The sequence below is a fragment of the Taeniopygia guttata genome, chromosome 30, assembly GCF_048771995.1.
Source record: "Taeniopygia guttata chromosome 30, bTaeGut7.mat, whole genome shotgun sequence".
Classification (NCBI taxonomy): domain Eukaryota; kingdom Metazoa; phylum Chordata; class Aves; order Passeriformes; family Estrildidae; genus Taeniopygia; species Taeniopygia guttata.
In genome coordinates, this window is record NC_133055.1 from 7,914,720 (window position 1) to 7,935,878 (window position 21,159).

Sequence of the window (21,159 nt, forward strand, 5' to 3'; positions counted from 1 at the left end):
CTCTGAGAGCTGCTGAGCTTTCTGCAAAATCTTTCCTTTCTGCAGGGACCCAAGCCAAATCCTTCACAGAAAATCCTGATCCTTCCATGTGCACTCTGCATTTCCCAGATGTTGCTTTGTTTTGCTCCTTGTGCTCAGGGTCCCCTGCACAGCCCGTGTGGCAGAGCCGGTGCCTGTCCTGCCGCAGTGTCCAAAGGCGGCCCCCCCGGCGGGCAGGGCCGGCAGCTCCCTGGGGCCGGGCAGCGGCCGGGGCGTCCCGCAGCCTCCTGGGGGCCGGGGGCCACTGCCGGCCCTGCCCGGGGCTGGTGGGCTCAGGCAGCGCCCGGCGCTGAGCCCCGGCTGCCCCACAGCCCCGGCCCGGCCCCGCAGCTCCCCACAGGCCCCCAGCCCTGCTCCCGGTCCCGCACCTCTGCGCCCGCTGCTGCCGCTGCCCACCACAGAGAAACCCCTGACATCCTGACCTCCTGCTTTTCCTCTCCTGGAAACTGGGAATTCAAAGTATCAGCTGGCAAATTGTCAGGATAAGACCCTGCTGAAAAACATCCCCATCCTGAGTATTTTTCTCTTCCTCCTCTTTTCCATCATCCTTTTTCTTACCACACACATTCCTCCTGCTGCTTTTTGCCTGAACCATATTGCTGCACACTCCCCTTCACCTGATCCCTTCCCAGCACACCAACACCATCCATCCCCTGTTGTCCAAATCCCTTCTCCACTTCCCTTATTGCCCCCCTGGGTGTCCATGTCCTTAATTACCTCTGGGGGAATGTGCAAACTACCTCAGCATTCTCCCAAGGGACCCTTCAGAGACATTTTGGGATCATCATTCCTTTGGCCAGGACCCCTCCCTGGCTTTCCCTTTTCTCCCCTCCATGGGTGCCCTGCCATGTTCACTCCCCGAAGATCCCAGGGCACTCACTGATGAGATTTTCAGTGCTCTCTCCCTGCTGACTCTTCACAGACCCCCCTGATGTGTCACTCGTCTGTCTCCTGGTCACTCCTGGGTCCCCAGTCAATCCCCGGTGCCGCCGCCAGCCAAGGGAGCCGATCACCCAAAGTGGGTGAGGCACCTTCAGCTGCACTCCCTGCCCCAGGGTGTGCGGGAAAATTGACATCACCAGAGGATTCTGCCCACAAAGCAGACAGAGGAGTCCTGTGAAACTAATTTCATTTCTAGAAATGGGAGAGGCCATGGGACATTTCCCATGGGATCTCTCCAATTGTTGGAGGACACAGCCTCCTTTTAATCCTAATTCTCCTGGCCACATCTCCCTCTGCTTTCCCCATTGGCTGAAGTACTTGAGAACTACAGACTTCCCAATCCACCTACTACATACTCCCTTAATATGCTCCCTGCTTTTATATAGCAAATGATATTCATGGCTCTGTTAAGTCTTTGTTGTTCTTCTGGAAGTTCATTAATAGAGGAGGACCTTGGCTGAGCAGCAGTCTATGTCATCAATTAATAACATTTTCTAAAACCGATTCCTTCTCCTGTCACTCCCTTGTGTACAGCTCCCTGGCCCTCTGAGCCTTCCCCAACTGGACTCCCCGCCTCGGCCCCATCGCCCCCGCGAGGGGAATTTGGGGAGGTGGGAGTGGGGCAGCGCCAAGGCCGGGCCCCCCCGTGCTGTCCTGGCGGGAGCGGCTGCAGTGGGGACCGAGTGCGGGCGGGAGCGGCCGAGACCCCAGCGCTGCCCCAGCCCGACCTGCCCCAGCTCCATCCCTGCCCCTCGGCTGGGATGCTGTGGGTCTGGGGGGAAGAGGGAGCCGGCAGTGGGTGCTGGGCCTGGGGCAGGAGGAGAAGGGAAGGAGAAGCAGGCTTGAGGAACAGAATGGTCAAACGATGCAGGTGGCAGGAGAGGGTGGGATTGTGCAGGAGAATGAGGAATAGCAGGAGGAAGAGGAGTGTGAGGAAGAGGAGAGACACAGGAGGAGGAGAAGGAGCAGAAAGAGGAAGCAGCAGAAGGTTCCACCCCTCCCTGTGTCTGCAGCCTCCCCCCAGCCCCAGGAGCGCTGCTTCCCCCGGATGCAGCAGGTGACTGTGGAGGGGGATCCATGATTTTCACAGGATGAATCTTGGTGTTTCTGAGCTTGCTTGGGCTAAATATTGTTTCTTTGGTTTTATGTGTCAGCTGAATCTTTATGTTTTGGAGGAGGTTTTTGCTGAGTTGTGATGTTTGGGGAGGTTTTGATCTGTATCTTAAAGTTTGTGGGATTTTTGGGCTAAATCTTGATATTTTGGAGGTTCTTACAGACACAAGATTCCCAATGACTTCCTGAGATGAACTGGAGCAAGGAGGAACCTCCAGTCCAAGATGCTCTCGTCTTGTTTTTTTCCCCAAACCAGGATTTTTCATTCCCTGGGCGTGGCTGGATGGAGGAGGAGGAAAAGCCCCGGAGATGCTGCAGGAGGAGGAGCTGCAAACCCAGCCCAGGGAGCTGCAGGGAGGAAAGAGCCCCCCTGAGCCAGGAAGGCGGGCGGAGATCCAGCCAGAGCTTGGAGCTGGTGGAGAAGTCTAATGGCAGGGAGAAGCCCCACAAGTGCTTGGAATGTGGGAAGGGTTTCAGCTGGAGCTCCCACCTGATCCGGCACCGGCGCATCCACACCGGGGAGAGGCCCTATGAGTGTGGGGAGTGTGGGAAGGGTTTCAAAGACAGTTCTTGCCTGATCAAGCACCAGGTGATCCACACTGGGGAACGGCCCTATGAATGCTTGGAATGTGGGAAGAGCTTTGGGCGGAGCTCAGCCCTGAGAACACACCAGCGCATCCACACAGGGGAGAAGCACTATGAGTGTCCCCAGTGTGGGAAGAGGTTTCACACCAGCTCCGATCTCCTCAGACATGAGCAGAGTCACACAGAGGAGAGTCCCTTCCGCTGCCCCGACTGCGGGAAGGGCTTCAAGCACAACTCCACCCTCGTCACCCACCGGCGCATCCGCTGGGGGGTCAAAGCGGAGGGGATGGAACCTCCGTCATGGATGGGGGGCACAAAGGGGGTCCAGGCCCAGTGCTCGGGGGGGTCGGTGCATGAGGGGGGCCTGGTCCCTGTCCCGGTGCACGGGGGTGGCGCTGCCTGGGGGGTCCCGGTGCTTGTGGGGTTCCCAGGGTTCGAGGGGGGTCCGGTCCCTATCCCGGTCGTTGGTGAGGGGGGGGCAGTGCCCGGAGGGCTCCCACTGCTCGGTAATTTTGGGGTGTCAGAATCCAGGACGTCCCTCTGGCTGCCCTGGATGGCTCGAGACCCTGGCAGGGGCCTCGGAGACCTTGGCATGGTTTCAAGAACACCGGTGGCTTTGGTTTTAGCCCCTGGAGAAAATTGCCAACTTTGTATGAGGAATTACAAGGCACAAGGGTTTGAGTAGCGTGGTAGGTGAATTAAGACAGGGTGGAAAAGTAGAATTTTAACACTTTAAAATACAGGGTTCAATGGGACAAGGTGGAGGGATCTGGGTGTGTCCTGACCTTCTTCTCCTTCTTTTTGCCCTCCATGTCTTGCTGTGATGGTGACACTTTTCTGTTGGTTGAAGGTAGAGACACACTGTCCAACATAAATGATAGATATTGGCACGTTATTATAAACACAGTACAGGTAGTTTTTAGTGTAGAAGGCAAACAGCGCCCTGAGGGCAGGGAGACTGCCACAGACCGACCTGCTAGACAGAGCTCAGCAGAGCAGACAAAGCTGTAAGAGAAAAGGGAAAATAAATGGCCCTGAGAAGCAAAGCTCCGCATCTCGACTCCTTCTCTGCCCGCGCGGGCTGGGAGAAAAGGACTTTTCACAATCTCGGGGTCATCTCGACCCCCAGAAAACCAGGAGGGGGTCTCCACTCGTCCCAGTGCCCAGTGAGGGGGATCAGTGCTCGAGGGGGGTTCGGGGGCACTGAAGGGGGTGTGGGTGTGGTTTTTGGGGGGTCCCGGCGCCCCCCGGGGCAGGGTCAGTGCTCAGCAGCGGGGGCTGCCTGGGGACCCCCCCGGCCCCCAAATCACAGCCGGGTCTCCTGCAAGGCACTGAGGGGAGTCTCGTTCACCCCCCGCCCCCACCAGCGTTGCCACACACCTTCCCAAAGTGTCCCCAAGTGCTCCCAAAGTACCTTCAGAGTGTCCCCGAGTCTCTGCAGAGGTGACACTGGCCTGATGACGGCCCAGTGGTGATGTTGCTCTGTGCACAGCAGCCTCAGGATGTCCTCCATGGCTCTTTGGCACTGCTCGGCCACTGCACAGCCACCATGGCCAGGAGAGGGACAGAAGAAGAGGGTGTTGATGTCCCCAAGTGTCCCCAGCAGGTGACACGTGGCCAGGCAGGCACTGGCCTCCCACAGCTGCTCAGCCTCGGCCGCTGTGGCCACCAAGGCCGCACGGAAATCGGGACACCTCCGTTGTCCCCTCCAGGGCAGCCTCGATGCTCCTGGGGAACGCGGTGGCTTTGTCACACACGGCCACCAAGTCCCCCAGCAGCCCCAGGTACAGCTCCAGCCGCTGTCCCCTCCCGGTGGCCGCATCCCTGCAGGCGTCGCGGAGCTCGGTGGCCGCCGTGGCCAGCCGGGCCCAACTGTCCATGAGCCTGTCCAGCACACGCCTGGCGCTCCCCAGGGCTCTCACACAGGCCTAGGTGATCCCTGGAGTGTCCCCAAGGTTTGCCGGGGTCCAGCCCGGGGAGGGGACAGGTAGTGGCGCAGGGTGTCCTGGAGGTGAAAGATCAAGGTCCCCACAGCCACCCGCACAACTCTAGGAACACGGCCAGCAGCACGTTCCTGTGCGGCCTGGCCACGGTGGCCATCAGTTCTCTCAGGGTGGCCACCAGCTCGCCCAGTGTTGCCACCACAGCCACGATCGCCTCCAGCAGCTGGTGGGGGGACAGCTGGGGAGGGGACAGGAGAGGTGTCAGGAGCCTGGTGGCACTTGTGGCCTCCTACAGTGGCCCCTGTGCCCTCCTGGGGTCCCGTTTTCCCCTCCCTGGAGAACTCTGCTGTCCCCTCTGTCCCTTTTGTCACCCTCTCGTCTCCCACTGTCCCTTGCTGTTCCCTCCTGCCACCCTCGGTCCCCTCCACCCCTCTGCCACGCCCGTGTTCCCTTTTCCCCTCTGCCACCCCTGTGTTCCCCCTGTCCCCTCCCGCCCCCCGCCGGGATTGTCGCACCTCGCGGGGCTCCATGGCTGTGGTAGATAGGGACAGGCGAACGGAAGATCTCGGGATGTGACGGAAAGAAAGACCCTTCCCCCTTCTCCCTGCTTCATGTTATCTATTAACCCCAGAGCATGTAACCACACCTAACCCAGTAGTTTTCCACTCCCGACTAACCCTAGAGACCCCACAACCCCCCTCTGACATAGCAAAGTCCCCCAGGACTATTTAAACCCATAAGATAAGATAATAAACGCTTTCGACTGTCCACCACATTGGTGTCTGCGTGTGTCACTAGTCCGAGTAGCCCGGGCGAGGCCAGGCTGCTGTGCTGCTTTCTTGCAACCAGGTCGCCGTTGTCTTTCATAAAGGCAACAAATCTGGTGCCAAAACCCGGGAAGAAGAAATATTCACTCGGGTAACGGGATACGCCTGGACAAGGGCAGTGGCCGGAGCGGTCAGACCGTATCTTGGCGCAGGGAGACATCCCAGGACCCGCGAGCGTCATGGACAGCATCGCCAGGGTCGTAAGTGCGATTTATAAGCAGTGGGGTATCGAGTGTAAGCTCAAGGACTTTTATCTTGCTATAGCAAGGCTGCTCGAGCTTGGGGCGACTGAACGCCCAGTGGATGTTTTACATCTGGGAATATGGGAAAAATGCACAGCCACGCTGGCCGAGGACACGAAAACCTCAGGCAGTGGCAAAAGCCTTAAGGCATGGGGCAAAGTAGCAAAAGCCCTGCGCAGAGCAATAGAAGAGCAGGAGACGTGGAGCGCGGCACGTACCTGTTTATTAGTTACTCCCAAGCTCGGGGTGGGGGCAGGAACGCAAACTGCCCCTGAGAACGATCCGCCCGGTAGCGGGGACCCGGGGGGGCCCGGCGCGTCACCCCCTTCCCCGGGTCAGAGCCCAGTCCCTGCCGCGGAAGCCCCCCGAAAAACCGCGGCTTCCCCATCCGTCCCGCCGCCGCCGGTCCGCAACCCGTTGCCGGAGGTGCAGCAGTGCACGGAATGTTTTTGGCAAGGGCTAGTGAAGGAAGCCAGAGGCGCTGAAACCGCGGCTTGAGAAGAGACGCCACCCACGCCGCCACCCTACCCCTTTGAAAATGGCACTGGCCGCCAAGGAGAGGGGCGGGGCGCAGGCAGTCTTGGTGCGAAAACCCGGGAAGCGTGCAGTTTCAGGGACGCGCGTGCGCGGGAGAAAGAGGCAGAGAGCGGCAGAGGGCACGGAGCCAATCGGCAGTCGCGCCTGAGGCCGCTACCATTTAAGGGAGAGACCTCCCCCTGCAGGAGGCAGGGCAAGCCGGGGGGGCGGGAGCGGCGCCACCCCCGCGGGGAGGAGCGAGCTCGGAGCCGGACAAAAAGGCACCATGCCCCGGAAATGCGCTGGCATTCGACTTCCGACTCGGAGTCCAGCAGCAGCTCCGCCAGCTCGGAAGAGCTGCCGGAAACCACCTGGGATTCAGAGACGGAGGAAACAGAGCCAACGCGATTTAAGACAAAACCGAATAAAGCTTTAAGCCGCAACGAAAAACAACTACAATACGAACCAGCGCAGTTTACCGACTGGGGAGAAATAAAAATAGCCTGTGCTGAACGGTCCCCAGCGGCTGCCATACAAGCCTTCCCGGTAAGGCTCACCGGCCTGGAGGGGAACCAACAAAGGGTATATACCCCGGTAAACCCAAAAGATGTACAGTCAATTGTCAAAGCCATTGCAGAAAAAGGAATCAATTCGGCCATAGTCTCCACTTTAATCGATGGTCTTTTTAGTAATGACGACCTGCTTCCCTTTGATATCGAGCGAATAGGTCGCATGATACTTGATGGTGCGGGAATGATCGTGTTCAGACAGGAATGGGAGGATAATTGTAGGAAGCAATTAGCCCAAGCATCTGGCGCGAGGCAGCCCCTACACAGATCGAGCTTATCCAGACTAATAGGAAAGCACGATGATATGATCACGCCGCAGCAACAAGCTGCACAGATGCAGGCTGAGGAGGTCAGGGCGACCACTCGGGCTGCCAGGGAGGCTATTCGCGCAGCCTCTCGAGTCGTGGCTAAGCCGGCACCGTGGTCCACAGTGAGGCAGGCAGAGAGCGAAAGCTTCACGCAGTTCGTGGATCGCCTGCAGGCAGCGATAGACTCCTCTACCCTGCCGGCAGAGGCAAAGGGCCTCGTGGTAGCTGACTGCCTGCGCCAGCAGTGCAACTCTGTCACCAAGGATATCTTACGTTCCCTGCCAGCCAGAGCCAGCCTGGCTGACATGATCAGACATGTGGTAAGGGAAAAGCACCTGACACCCATTCAGGCAGCTGTCCACACCCTGACCAGTGCCATGGCGTGTTTCAAGTGCGGTGAGGCAGGTCACATCGCGGTGAGCTGCCCCCAGCCGGCACAGCAGCCTGCCGCGGCGCCTCCACCCCAAACGCGCCCGCGGGGATCCTGCTGGGGCTGCGGGAGGAAGGGGCATTTCATTAAAGAATGCAGGTCCCGGCCCCAGGGAAACGGGACAGGGAGGGGGCGTACGGGCCGCACTCAGCCTCCTCCCGCTGCGAATATGAGGCGGCCCATCCATGCCAACCCCCAATGGGGCGGGGAGCCCTCGTACCCCATTCTCCCACAGGAAGCAGCCAACTTCATACCCCTGCCAGCAAGTATCACGGCACAGCCTGCGGCGCCTTCGTACCCACCGCCACCGCAAGCAGCGCCTGTGCCACAGGGTCAGCAGGGGGCGCCCCAGGTCGGGACAACCCCTGGGTGGCCCTGGCCCTAAAAATAGGAAAGGAACCCCCGAAAGTTTGGGGGACATGCCGCCTCTATGGCAGTCGGGACCCCCATGTAATAGGGCTTCAGTTTTGGGCAGACACAGGAGCAGACTGCACAATCCTGCCCCAAGCCCTATGGCCCCGACACTGGCAATGCAAGGAGGTCCCCCCAGTGAACGGGGTGGGAGGCTTGTCCCGAGCTTGGAAAAGCACCCAATTGGTAGCTATAACGCTCCATACAAAGAAAGGACCAGAACAAACAGTAGCAATCCACCCCTATATCTTGCAAAACTCCCCACCCCTGATAGGAAGGGACATCCTCGCCATGCTAGGAGTCAGGATTACAAATTTATAATGAGGGCCACTGCTGTACACCCACTGCTACCAATCAAACTGACTTGGAAATCACCAGACCCCGTATGGGAGCAGTGGCCCCTGTCAAAGCCTCGAATGACAGCCTTGCTGGAACTGGTCGACCGCGAGCTACAAAAGGGCCACATTGAACCCTCCACCAGCCCGTGGAACACCCCTGTGTTTGTAATCCCCAAGAGATCAGGAGAAGGCTACCGCCTCATCCACGACCTGAGGGAAGTGAACAAGACAATTCAGCCCATGGGTCCAGTTCAGACACTGCTGCCCGCGAACTCAGCCATCCCCAAAGGGCAGCCGTGCGCAGTGCTGGACATCAAAGACTGTTTCTTTTCAATACCCCTGCATGCCGAGGACAAAGAACGGTTCGCCTTCTCCGTCGTGTTCCCGAACGGCGAGCGACCTAACCTCCGCTTCCAATGGAAGGTGCTACCTCAAGGCCTTGTGGACAGCCCGACCATATGCCAGATCACCGTGGACAGGGCACTGATGCCAGTCCGACACTCCCACCCTGCTGCGACCATCATTCAGTACATGGACGACATCCTCGTCGCTGCACCATCGGCAGGCCAAGTGGATCACCTAGTGTCCACGATCACGGAAACCCTCCAGGCCAACGGTTTCGAGATCGCGAACACGAAGATCAAGAGAGGACCGTGCGTGACCTTCCTGGGAGTGGGGATCACAAACTCCTACGTGACCCCACCCAGGATAAAGGTCCGCCGAGACATCAAGACCCTCCACGACATGCAGCGACTCGTGGGATCTCTGCAGTGGCTCCGCAACATCATCCTAGTTCCCCCAGAGGTCATGGACCCCCTGTATGACCTCCTGAAAGGAAAACACCCCTGGGACCCCAAGGAGCTGACGCCGCAAGCAACGATTTCCCTCAACTTCATCGAACGTCAGATGTCCACTAGCCTGCTTGCCAGGTGGAACCCGAGCGTACCACTGGACTTATACGTCCACTTCACGCAGAAGGGAGGAGTGGGAGCACTGGCCCAAGGACCTTCCGAAAAATCCCAGCCGATCCAATGGGTGGTCCTCGGAAGACCAACTCACGCATTCTCCCCAGGAGTTGAATGCGTTGCTAACCTCATCACGAAAGGCAGGAGACTCGCCCTGAGACACCTGGGAACCGAGCCGGCAAGGATCCACCTCCCCTTCCGCAAGCGACCGACCACGGAGTCAACTGCGATATCGGAGCACCTGGCCCTCGCTCTCACTGGCTTCGGGGGAGAAATTTCCTACGCCACCAAACCACCCTGGACCCAGCTACTGACCATTGTCGACATAGATGTGCCACCGAAGGTCATGGACCGACCGCAACCAGGACCAACGGTCTTTACAGACTCCTCCTCCATGACTTCTACCGCAGCAGCAGTGTGGCAAACTGGAGAAACATGGCATTGCGTCAAAACATGTGACCCCACGCTGTCAGTGCAACAGCTAGAAGCAGCAGCAGTGGTCTTGGCGTGCGGACTTTTCCAGGACAAACACCTCAACATCGTGACAGACTCTATATTCGTGGCAAAGCTCTGCCTAGCCATGTCAAGACCAGGTGTGTCAACATCCACAACGGCCTCCATGCTTGAAGAGGCACTCTCCTCACGCCAGGGCACCGTGTCCGTCATTCACGTCAACAGCCATAACCCAGTCAAGGGCTTCTTCCAGACTGGAAATGACAAAGCAGATGCCGCAGCGAAGGGAGTGTGGACGCTGCAGGAAGCTCGTCAGCTGCACGAGTCACTCCACATAGGGGCCAAAGCACTGGCGAAGAGATGCGGGATCTCGACAGCGGACGCGAGACACGTAGTGGCCACCTGCCCTCACTGCCAGAAGTCACCCCTATGGACCGGTGGAGTCAACCCGAGGGGCCTCAAGGCGTCAGAAATCTGGCAGTCAGACTTCACCCTCTGCGAACTGCTAAAGCCCCGAGCATGGCTTGCAGTGACAGTGGACACCTACAGCGGAGTGATCATAGCGACACAGCACCTCAAACCCAACTCCAAGGCCACGATCCAGCACTGGCTGACAGTTATGGCATGGCTTGGTATCCCCAAGCAAATTAAAACTGACAATGCTTCCAATTTTATCTCCAAATCAGTGCGGGAATTCGCCTCGGTGTGGGGTATCACCCTAGCGCAGGGAATCCCATATAACAGCACCGGACAGGCCATTGTCGAGCGAGCAAATCAGACCCTAAAAGCCAAGTTAGAAGTGTTGGCAAAGGCAGAGGGCTTTGCCAATTCCATCCCCTCAAGAGACCAGACACGCATGCTAGCAACCGCGCTGCTAGCACTGAACCAATTCCCTAGGGGAGATGAAACAAACAGTCCCATTCGAAAACACTGGGCCACCCAGACACTAGAGGAGGGCCCACAGGTCATGGTCAAAAACGAGCTAGGCGAGTGGGAACGGGGCGGGAGACTGGTGCTTACGGGACGGGGGTACGCGGCAGTTAAAAAGGAGGACAAGATCAGGTGGTGTCCACTCAGGTCGATAAACCTGACCTTCAGAATGAAATTAATGGAAAACTGTGAGTTTTCGTTCACAGGACACGCTTGTGGACCGTCCCCGCGACACACACACCCCTGCTCCAGAGAGAGATAACGGACCACCAAGCCACCAGACAGAACCTGAGCGCCCCACGGCGGTGAGACCCAGACTCGCACAGTGTCTCTGTGCAATCCTGCTGGTGGGGCTTGTGGCCGGGGGGCAAGCCGACCCAGGCCACTACCCTCACCAGCCGTTCAGATGGGTCATGCAACATCTTTCAAGTGACAAGGTGTTCAAAGAGGTCACCACAGCAAACACCCCATCCTTCGTGTTCCACATAGCCAATCTGTTTCCAGGGCAACCGAAAATACGGCCCTCAAGCCCACACATCATACTCATGTACATATCTTACTGGTGCCCAGCGTCCAACCCAGGGAAAAGGTACTGTGACTACCCGGGATGGGGACATTGTGGATATTGGGGCTGCGAAACCATTGTTACAGATGCCAGACCATGGGGAGATGGGTGGCAACCGCAGGAGCCCGACAAATTCTTACAGTTCACCTGGGCACCCTTTGGCTGCGGAGACCACAATGCACAGCCTAGATTACGGGGATGCGTAAGTTATAACATGACTGTCCTACAGCCAGATCACCCAAGCTCGGCCACGGGTAGAACGTGGACAGTGGTCCTCAGAGGACCGAGGAGGTGGGTGAATGTGAGAATTATCAGGCTCCAGCCGCCAACACCTCGACCAGTGGGACCCAACAAAATTATCAAGAATGTGCTGAGAGGGAAAAACACAACCCATCCCAAAACCCTGACCCCAAAAGCCACTGACACCCCGACCAGCCTTGCAGATACCCCCCAGATAGGCCGCATGGCTGAGTCAGACCCAAACCCAATCTTTCGTATGCTAGAAGCTACCTTCCTAACACTAAACGAAACCAAACCAAACCTAACTAACTCCTGTTGGCTTTGCTATGATATCAAACCCCCTTTTTATGAAGGCATTGCTTTGGACACCCCCTTCAGTTACTCCACAGCCAGTGCCCCCCACCAGTGCAGATGGGACACTCCCCGCAGAGGAATCACCCTGAGTCAAATCACAGGACAGGGCAGATGCTTTGGGAATGCAACCTTAGCAAAGCAGAAAGGCAACTTCTGCACTAAAGTTGTCAAACCCAACAGAAAAACTAACAAGTGGGTGATCCCATCTGCGTCTGGGATGTGGGTCTGCCAAAGGTCCGGAGTGAGTCCTTGTGTGTTCCTTGCCAAATTCAATGACTCTATCGATTTCTGTGTTCAAGTTCTGATTGTCCCCAGGGTCTTGTACCACTCAGACGAAGAGATATACCATCTTCTTGAAGAACCTAACAGACTCCACAGAAGGGAAATCATCACAGGTATGACTATCGCAATGCTGCTCGGCCTGAGAGCAGCTGGCACAGCCACAGGTGTCTCAGCCATCGCGACCCAACAGCACGGACTCTCTCAGCTGCAAATGACCATCGACGAGGACCTGCAGAGGATCGAGAAATCCATCTCCTACCTAGAGAAATCAGTCTCTTCGCTTTCAGAAGTAGTTTTACAAAATAGGCGAGGTCTGGACCTTTTGTTCATGCAGCAGGGAGGACTGTGTGCAGCCTTGAAGGAGGAATGCTGCTTTTATGCAGATCATACGGGAGTCGTTTAAGACTCCATGGCAGAACTCCGAGACAGACTGGCTCAGAGAAAGAGAGACAGGGAGACCCAGCAGAGCTGGTTTGAATCCTGGTTCAATCAATCACCTTGGCTCACCACTTTAATTTCCGCCCTGGTAGGTCCACTGGCAATACTGCTTTTAGCTATTACCATAGGACCATGCCTGCTGAACAAACTAGTCTCGTTTGTTCAGGCCCGTCTGGAAAGGGCAAACATTCTGTTCATAGGCCACCAACAAATGCTATAAACCAAAAAACTGCAAACACAGTCAGTAGCTAAAGCCTTCAGCACCTGCCTTAAAAAATCTACCCAGATCTACCAAACCACCCTTTCCTTAACAAGTTGCAAGTTTGTACCTCACCCCAGTGCCTATACCTACGACTACCTCATTTTGTATGTGATAAGGAGGGGGGAGATGTGGTAGATAGGGACAGGCGAAGCGGAAGACCACGGGATGTCACGGAAAGATAGACCCCTCCCCCTCTCTCTTCCCCACGTTATCTATTAACCCCTGAAGCCCCAGAAGAATGTAGCCACACCTGCTCTGGTAAATTTCCACTACCCGACTAACCCCTGAGACCCCCAACCCCCCTCTGACGTAGCAAAGACCCTTAAAACTATTTAAACCCACGAGATAGGATAATAAACGCTTTTCAACCGTCTGCCACATTGGTATCTGCGTCTGTTGATTAGCCCGAGTGGCTTGGGCAAGACCAGGCCGCCGTGCTGCCTTACCTGAACCAGGTCCCTGGTTGTCCTTTATAAAGGCAACACAGCCTTCATAACTTCACCCATGGTTGTCATAGCTCATGGATTGGGAATTAAATCAGGGCAGGGTTTTTGGTGGGAGCTGCCCTGGGTCAAGGGAGACACTGAGAGAGAAACAGAGCAGGCAAAGGAAGGCAGGAGAGAAAGGAGATGTTTTGGTTTGGAATGACAGGTGTCTGCTAAGGAAGGCAGGAGCCTCTCCTGAAATGGAAAAATGTAAACTCTCTTTCTGAATTGTTATAAATTTGAAATTAAGGGGGGCTCTCAGGTAAAAATATGAGAGCAGGAATGACAGCTTTTTATTAGGAAAGAAAATGAAAATATGAACAATTCAGTGAACAAAAACAACACTGAGAGAGCCAGCATAGAACCTGACACTCTGTTGGACAGGGTGTTGGCCGCAGTCCAATTGGAATGGCGGCTGCAGTCCTCCTGCAGTGTCAGGTGTGGTTCTGTTGGAGAAGTGATCCTGTAGAAAAGGGTGTCTTCTTCTGAAGAGGAAGAGGCAGCTGTTCCGCTGAGAAATCCAGCCCAGAAAAAGCTGTGTTGGTGAGCCAGAATCTCAAGACTAGATGCAGGTAGGAATGCTTGGCTCCTCCCTCTGGGTGGAGCATCTCACAATGGGATGTTACAGTTCTTATCAGTCATGCAGTGATATTCAATAGCCCATTATCAGCAGATGTCTCCCCTGAGGGAGGATTGATTGTGGAAGAGATAAGGAAAAACTGCCCACTTAACACAGGACAACTGCCATACAGATGGCAAATAGAACACATCTTGCTTTTCAGTCTGGGGCAGGAGGTCACAAAAAAAATCAGCTGAGAAGGCGGCACTCTGAAAAGCAAACCAGAACTGACAGAAAATGAATGGGACAGAAATCAATAATTCTGAAAGTTTTATTTACTATCAAAATAAATCACAACCACCCAGACCCACACAATCTTAATCCCACAACCTCAAATTTAGATCTCACTTCTCCCGATCTCCTTCCAACCCCATCTCACCCTAGAGGCTGTGGAATTGAGTAATTTTGGCATGGGACTGAGGTGAGAACCTGCCATTTTGAGGTGGGATTGAGCCATTTTGGGGTAAGATTGAGGGGTTTCAAGTGGGATTGAATCATTTTGAAGTGACAGAGCAATACACCTTGGCATTTGGAGTGCAAAGATATGGAGAATACTACCAGATATCCCCCAAGAACCCACAAATCCTCCAGAATATGTTCCCAAACCATAAATTCCACCTCAAATACCTGTTAAGTGGTGGGACTTCTGACATCCCTGGTCAATACTCTTTTTAGTCATTTTTCAGGTGTTTTTAAGTGATAAAGACAAATCAGAAGAAAATTAGGGCCAAACCAAAACCAGAGAGCCCTTGAGCTTCCCCGGGGCACTGGACAAAAGAAACTCAGCACAAATTAAACTTAACCCTACATAAAATGCCTTGAGGAAGATTTGCTCTTCCCACAAGTCACTTGTGATGGAAACACATCAAATCCCAAACATGGATAAACTGAAAATAGAAGCAATTCTGTGGCAAATCCAAGTTTCATCAGTTCCTGCACAGCTTCAGCTCAGCTGCTGGCAGGTTCTGATAAAAGGAACGTGGAAATTTGGCCCAATACAGATTAATAAAGGAAAGGGAAAGCTCTGTGTAGCTGTCACAAAGGTGACAGGGACAAAGAAAATAATGATTCTCATATTTGGCAAAGTCCCCAGACCTGTGAATTCAGGAGTTACTTGGGAATTTATCTACTTGAACTGGGCTTCTTGTAGGAATTTACTGGTCTTGAATTCCTCACATTGGGGTGAATGATCCTTTTCAGTCTTGCTACTATCATTTGCTCCCTTTTCTCCAGTTATTTTAAAAAATTTTTCAAGGAAGGACAGGAATATATTTTCTTTACACTGGCCACCCACAACAGCCATTTTCCTCATAAGTTCTCCCAAAAGTCACTCAGAGGAAGCTGCATCCAAGTTTCCAAGAGTTCCTCCAGAAAGAGGCAGAACCTCCTCAGAGGAGGGACCCATGCTGTTGTCAAAGGCACTTGGGGTCAGACAGCAGTGCCCTGAACTCACTGTGCCGAAATAATGTCGCAATCTGGTTAATAAAATTTTTAGAGAGATGCCTCTGCCCCAGTGAAGGTGCTAAGGAGACCAAATCCAAAGTGGATTTTATTGAACAGTAAATGTGAGGTAGAGAGAGAGACTGAAAGAAAGAGAAAAGGGGAGAGAGCGAGGGAGTGACGGGGAAAGAGATCTCCCCCTGGGGCAGGGCAAGTGTGACATTGTCCCCTGTGTGCGTGGCCTTCCCAGGGTGGGGGTTTTACACCTGAGCCAGTTTGGGTAATGGGGGTGGTGTTCACCCCCCACCCCGAGCAGGGATTGCCTCACTGTTTCAGGTTACAGTGTCAGATGTAACCAAAAGTGTTTTCAGTCACCATCTCCATAAACTGTTATCAACAGGTGGGGCAGTGTTCTTTATGTCTTCCATGGCTCAGCCCTGATAACGCTCTCCAGGGGCCATCTTCTGTTAATGGGCCACTGAGTGTCACTGCAGGGCTGATAAAATTACATCATCCCATTGTGGGATGCTCCGCCCAGGGGGAGGAACCAAGCATTCCTACCTGGATATAATCTCACCCTTGCAACACCACGACCACCTTGCCTACTGGATTCCCAGAGGACAAGAGCTCCATAAGCACCACTGGACCTTCAGAGGAAGACCAGACCCTTCTAGAGGATCACCGCTTTGACAGAATCACGTTCATCACTCCAGCCGGACTGCAGCCACCATTTCATCAGATTGCTACCACCACCCTAACCAACGGGGTGTGAGGTTATATTCTGACTCTGTCAGATTAAGCCAGTGTTTCTGTATCATTGCCTTGATCTTAATTTTCTTACTCAATTGTCATTCTGGCTTAGACTCTCCCCCTGGTTTTCCTTCAAACCAGTACAAAACTGAATGTGCTCATCCCTTGTTGTCCTCCCTAAATAGAATTTCCCATACCCAAACCTTCACGAAATGGAGGAGGAGGCTGTGAGGAAGAGGAAGGAGCCCTGGGACACCGAGGCAGGTGAGGAGGAAGTCAGTGCCCCTTTCCCCCTCTCTCCTGTTCCATCTCCCGGCCCAGCCTGGCCCCCGGCTGCAGGACAGCCCCGCTGCCGACGCTCTGCTGACGGGGATGCACTGGGGGGATCTCCTTACCCTTGCTTGTGGCACGGAGGCAAATCCCATCCTCTCCTTGTCCTTCCTACCCCAGAGCAGGAGCTGATGATGGAGACGAGGAAGGACAAATCTCTGCAGCACAACCTCATGGAAGAGGCCGATTTGAGCAACTCCACAGCACAAGAATCCAACAGGGAGGAAAAGCCCCAGAGATCCCACAGGAGGAGGGGCTGCAAACCCAGCCCAGGGTGCTCTGAGGAGGAAAGGCCCACTCTGGGTCAGGAAGGTGGGCAGAGCTTCCGCCAGAGCTCAGACCTGGTGGTCCCTGAGAAGCTTCACGATGGGCAGAAGCCCCACTAGTGCTTGGAGTGTGGGAAGAGCTTCAGGCGGAGCAACAGTCTGAAATGACATCAGATGATCCACACTGGGGAATGGCCCTACGAGTGTGGGGAGTGTGGGAAGGGCTTCGGCTGGAGCTCCCACCTCATCATCCACCAACGCATCCACACTGGGGAGAGGTCCTACGAGTGTCCCGAGTGTCAGAAGAGGTTTCACAGCACCTCTGCTCTCCTTGTACATCAGCGGATTCACACGGATGAGAGGCCCTTCCGCTGCCCTGACTGCAGGAAGGGCTTCAAGCACAACTACACCCTTGTAAGGCACCGGCGCATCCACACTGGGGACAGGCCCTACAAGTGTCCCCAGTGTGGGAAGAGCTTCACCCAGAGCTCTGACTTGACCAAACACCAACGGAGGCACTGGTAAGGGAAGCCCTGAAAATTCCCCAGCTTCAGGAAGAGCTTCATGCACTGCTCCAGCTTCATCCCCCGTTGGAGGACCACATTGGGAAGAGCCCTGGTGATCCATGTTCCCTGTGATCCATGTTCCCTGTGATCCATGCTGGGAAGATACCTGTACCTTCTCCTGCCCCTGCCAATGACCTTATGTGGGATTGAAGAACATGAGGGTCTGGCCATGGCCCTGTCACTACATTCACTCCCACCTCAGGTCATTGCCAGGGGCAGGAAAGGGACTCTCTCTCTCTCTGAGAAGGGTGTCCTTTCCAGGCAGGAGGAGACATGTGGCCAGGAAGGTACAATTAATGGTGATGTAATTTCCCCTGTAAATAGTTTTTCTTATCCCTTCTGTTGTCAATATTTTTTCTGTTCCAGTTTGTTCCTTATCTCGTTGCTGTTCCCAGTAAAGTGTCCTTATCCCAGCCTGGGATCTTTCAATTTTTTTCCTTCAGTGGAAAGTGGGAGGGCAACGAGATCCAGCGTGGTTTTAGCAGGAGCAGGAAATTGGGGAATTCCATTCCTGAATCCCGGCCTGTGGAAACCGAGCATCCCAGCTGGTGCCAGCCCTGGTGGCCATGGCAGCAGCCTTGGGAGCGGGTCCCTGGCTGGGGCTGAGGGAACCTCTTCACTCTGGTGCCCAGGGACAGGAGTGCAGGGAGCGGCTGCAGCTGAGTCGGGGCAGGCTTAGGTTGGATCTCAGGGAAAGGTTTTTGCCCAGAGGCTGCTGGGGCACTGCCCAGGCTCCCCAGGGAAGGGTCACAGCTCCAGGGCTCTCTGAGCTCCAGCAGCGTTTGGACAGTGCTGCCAGGCCCAGGCTGGCAGTGTTGGGGTGTCCTGTGCAGGGCCAGCAGTTGGACTCGAGGATCCTGATGGGTCCCTCCCAGCTCAGCCAATTCTGTGGTTCTGGGATCCCATGACCCTGGGGATGGGAGTGCCAATGGTTGCCATGGAAACGGGCTCTGGCTGCAGGCCTGAGCTGGTGTCCATGGCAACCACCCCTGGCATGGGGTCTCCATGGAGCTGCCCAGGGACTGACCATAGCAACAGGGGCTGGTGATGGTTGCCATGGAAACTGACCATAGCAACAGGGGCTGGTGATGGTTGCCATGGAAACTGACCATAGCAACAGGGGCTGGTGATGGTTGCCAGGGAAACTGACCATAGCAATGGGTCCTGATGAGGTTTGCTGTGGTAATCCAGGGCATCCCTCTGGCTGCCCTGGAAGGCCTGGGACCCTGGCAAGGGGGTCAGGAACCCCCCTGTACAGAGCCCCCAGAGACACTGTCTGTGATCTCTGTCCATGGAAAAGAGTTTTCAATCTTACAGGATGAATTACAAGCTCTGAATGTTTGATATGAGTAATAATTAGTGTGACACGGGTGCAAAAGTAGAATTTTAGGGTTCTAGGTAAGGGGTTCAAAGGAGGCAAGATGGAGGAAATCGTGTGTGTCCTGTCCTTTTTCGTCTTCTTCATGCCTTCCATGTTTCACTGCAGTGTGGGCATTTTTCTGTTGGTTTAGGCTGGGGACACATTGTTCAACACAGGTCGTAGGTATTGGCACATTATTGTAAATATAGCACAGGTAGTTTCTGGCATATAATGTTTGTAACTTCCCACTGAGGGGCAGAGCCCTGCACACTGTCCCACAAGAAAGGCCTACTTCAGGTCAGACAGAACATGTTATAGATAAGCAAGAATAAACAACCTTGAATACCAGCACAGATGAATTATGACTTCTTCTTTGGCAGCGGGGCTCAAAGACAGGGACTTTCTACAATTTTGGGATCATTTAAATACCACAGATTCTGACATAAATGGCATCCCTGGGTGGGCTCGAACCACCAACCTTTCGGTTAAGAGCCGACAGTTTGCCTACTAATAATTAGATATTTTGACAGGCCCTCAGAGGGGTTTCATGGGGACTTTCTAAGTATCCTCAGGCTGCCAAAGAGCCGGGATGTCACCGGCACTCACAGGGGCTCCTGTCATGGGCAGACTGGGAGCTTTAGGCAAAGTTTATTAGAGAAGCTCCTGTCAGGTCAGGAGGCACAGAAAGGACCCCCAATAGCCCCTATAGATCCCCAAATACCTCCAAGGACCGCCAACCTTTCTAAGCCTCTTTTTGTGAGAGGAGCCTTGGAGCAGCAGGGTCCAATCCCTACCGCTGACAATTCAAGAGCTCGTATGTAAACAATTATAAAGGTGGAATTAAAACTTTATACAATTCTCCCTTAGCATCAGGAATTGTAAACCAGTGTTGGGGGTTGGGTTTTTCCTTTCTGTTTGTTCCTTATCATTGGCTGATGTTTATCGGCTGATCCCTTATTTTGGGAGGAGCTGCTGCTCTTGGAGATGGGAGTTTCCACTGCTGCTGCCACAGCCCGGGCCAGAGCTGTTTCTTCTGTCCTGGGATGAGCCTCTGCTCGTGAGAACAGCCACTAAACTGGGACCTTATTTACACCTGCCCCACTAAAAGAGAGACCTATCCCTGTCTGCTCTGGTGTCCAGGATCCTGAGCTGGGCTCTCCCTGCCCTGCTTGGAGCCCCTCACCCCCTGCCTGCCGAGACATCCTGCCAGCCCAGCTGACTGCTTTTTGCCAGTCCTGCTGGGGCACCGAGCTGACTGCTTTCTGAGAGTCCTGCTGGGGCAGCGGAGCCGGCTGCCCCGGGGTTTGTGAAGCAAAGCCTCTCTCCAGCCCTTCCCCCTTCGGACAAAGCCGCCATGGCCCCGCGCTGCCGAGCCCGGCCGGAGCGCCCCCTGCAGCCGCGTGGGGGTCAGCGCACCTGCCCTGCCCCGGGAGCCACAGCGCCCCTGCTGGCTGTGCCCGGAACTGCACCGCAGGGAAAGCGCCACGGCCCAAAGGCCGGGACTGGGCTCTGCTCTGTTTGCTGCTCGTGCCGCAGCTGCTGCTGCTTGTTTGCTTTGTTATACACACTAGGAAAGAGCTGACATTCCTATTCCCATATCTTTGCCTGCCTGAGAGCCCCTTGATTTCATGATTCTAATAATTTGGAGGGAGGGGGTTTACATTCTCCGTTCCACAGGAGGCTTTTTGCTGCCTTCCCTAGCAGACACCTGTCTTGTAAACCAAGACCAGTTTTGGCACCTGATGTGCAGCCTGAGGGCATTGAGAGAAACAGGGTGAAATAAGACTAACAATTCTTGAGTAACATAATTTTTTTTTGTTGCACTGGATATAGAAACCTTGTTAGGTGTCACCATGTGGTCTAGCTTATTAATGCCTGCCCCACTAAAACAGAGACCTATCCCCATCTGCTTGGGTGCCCAGGATCCTGATCTGGGCTCTCCATGCCCTGCCTAGAGCCCCTCACCCCCTGCCTGATGAGGCATCCTGCCAGCCCAGCTTGCTACTTTCCAAGGCTCCTGCTGGAGGCACCTCCACAGGAGGCTTTTTTCCACCTTCCTTGGCAGACACCTGTCTTGCAAACCAAGACCAATTTTGGCACCTAATGTGCAGCCCAAGGGCGTTGAGAGGAAAATGTTGACATGAAAATAACAGTTCTTGAGTTCTTGAGTAACATCATTTTTTCTTCTTTTTTTTTTTTTTTTTTGGTGCACTGGATATAGAAACCTTGTTAGGTGTCACCATGTGGTCTAGCTTACCCTGGTTTGGGTGGCACATGGTTGTGGCTACATTTTTCCCATCCTATAACTATGGCAAATCAGGCTGATAATCAATTTGTTTGATGGGTTAATATTGTGAGGGATTTATGGATTTTTAATTTCCACTGGATGGTGGGCACATGGATTTGAGGCTACCACACACTAACTGTATGTGTTTGGAATTACTTTAATAATGGTACCTACTGTGAGGAAATGACATCAGGGGAAGTTTTCCCCCAACTCCTCAGCGAGCTCTTTGGGTCTACAGTGGTTGGTGTTCCTGCTATGCCTGTTAAGCCTATTCTGTTCAGCATTCAGAGGTAAGGGAAGATTG

General features: G+C 54.5%; 1 protein-coding gene and 1 pseudogene across 1 annotated transcript in view; one reads left to right on the forward strand and one right to left on the reverse strand.

Annotated features, from left to right (window-relative positions):
- Nucleotides 1-21,159, forward strand: part of LOC100230077 (uncharacterized) — a 674,623-nt pseudogene that overhangs the window by 628,072 nt on the left and 25,392 nt on the right.
- LOC140680874 (uncharacterized) overlaps nt 1-21,159 on the reverse strand; it is a 989,054-nt gene that overhangs the window by 227,215 nt on the left and 740,680 nt on the right. The window lies entirely within an intron of this gene.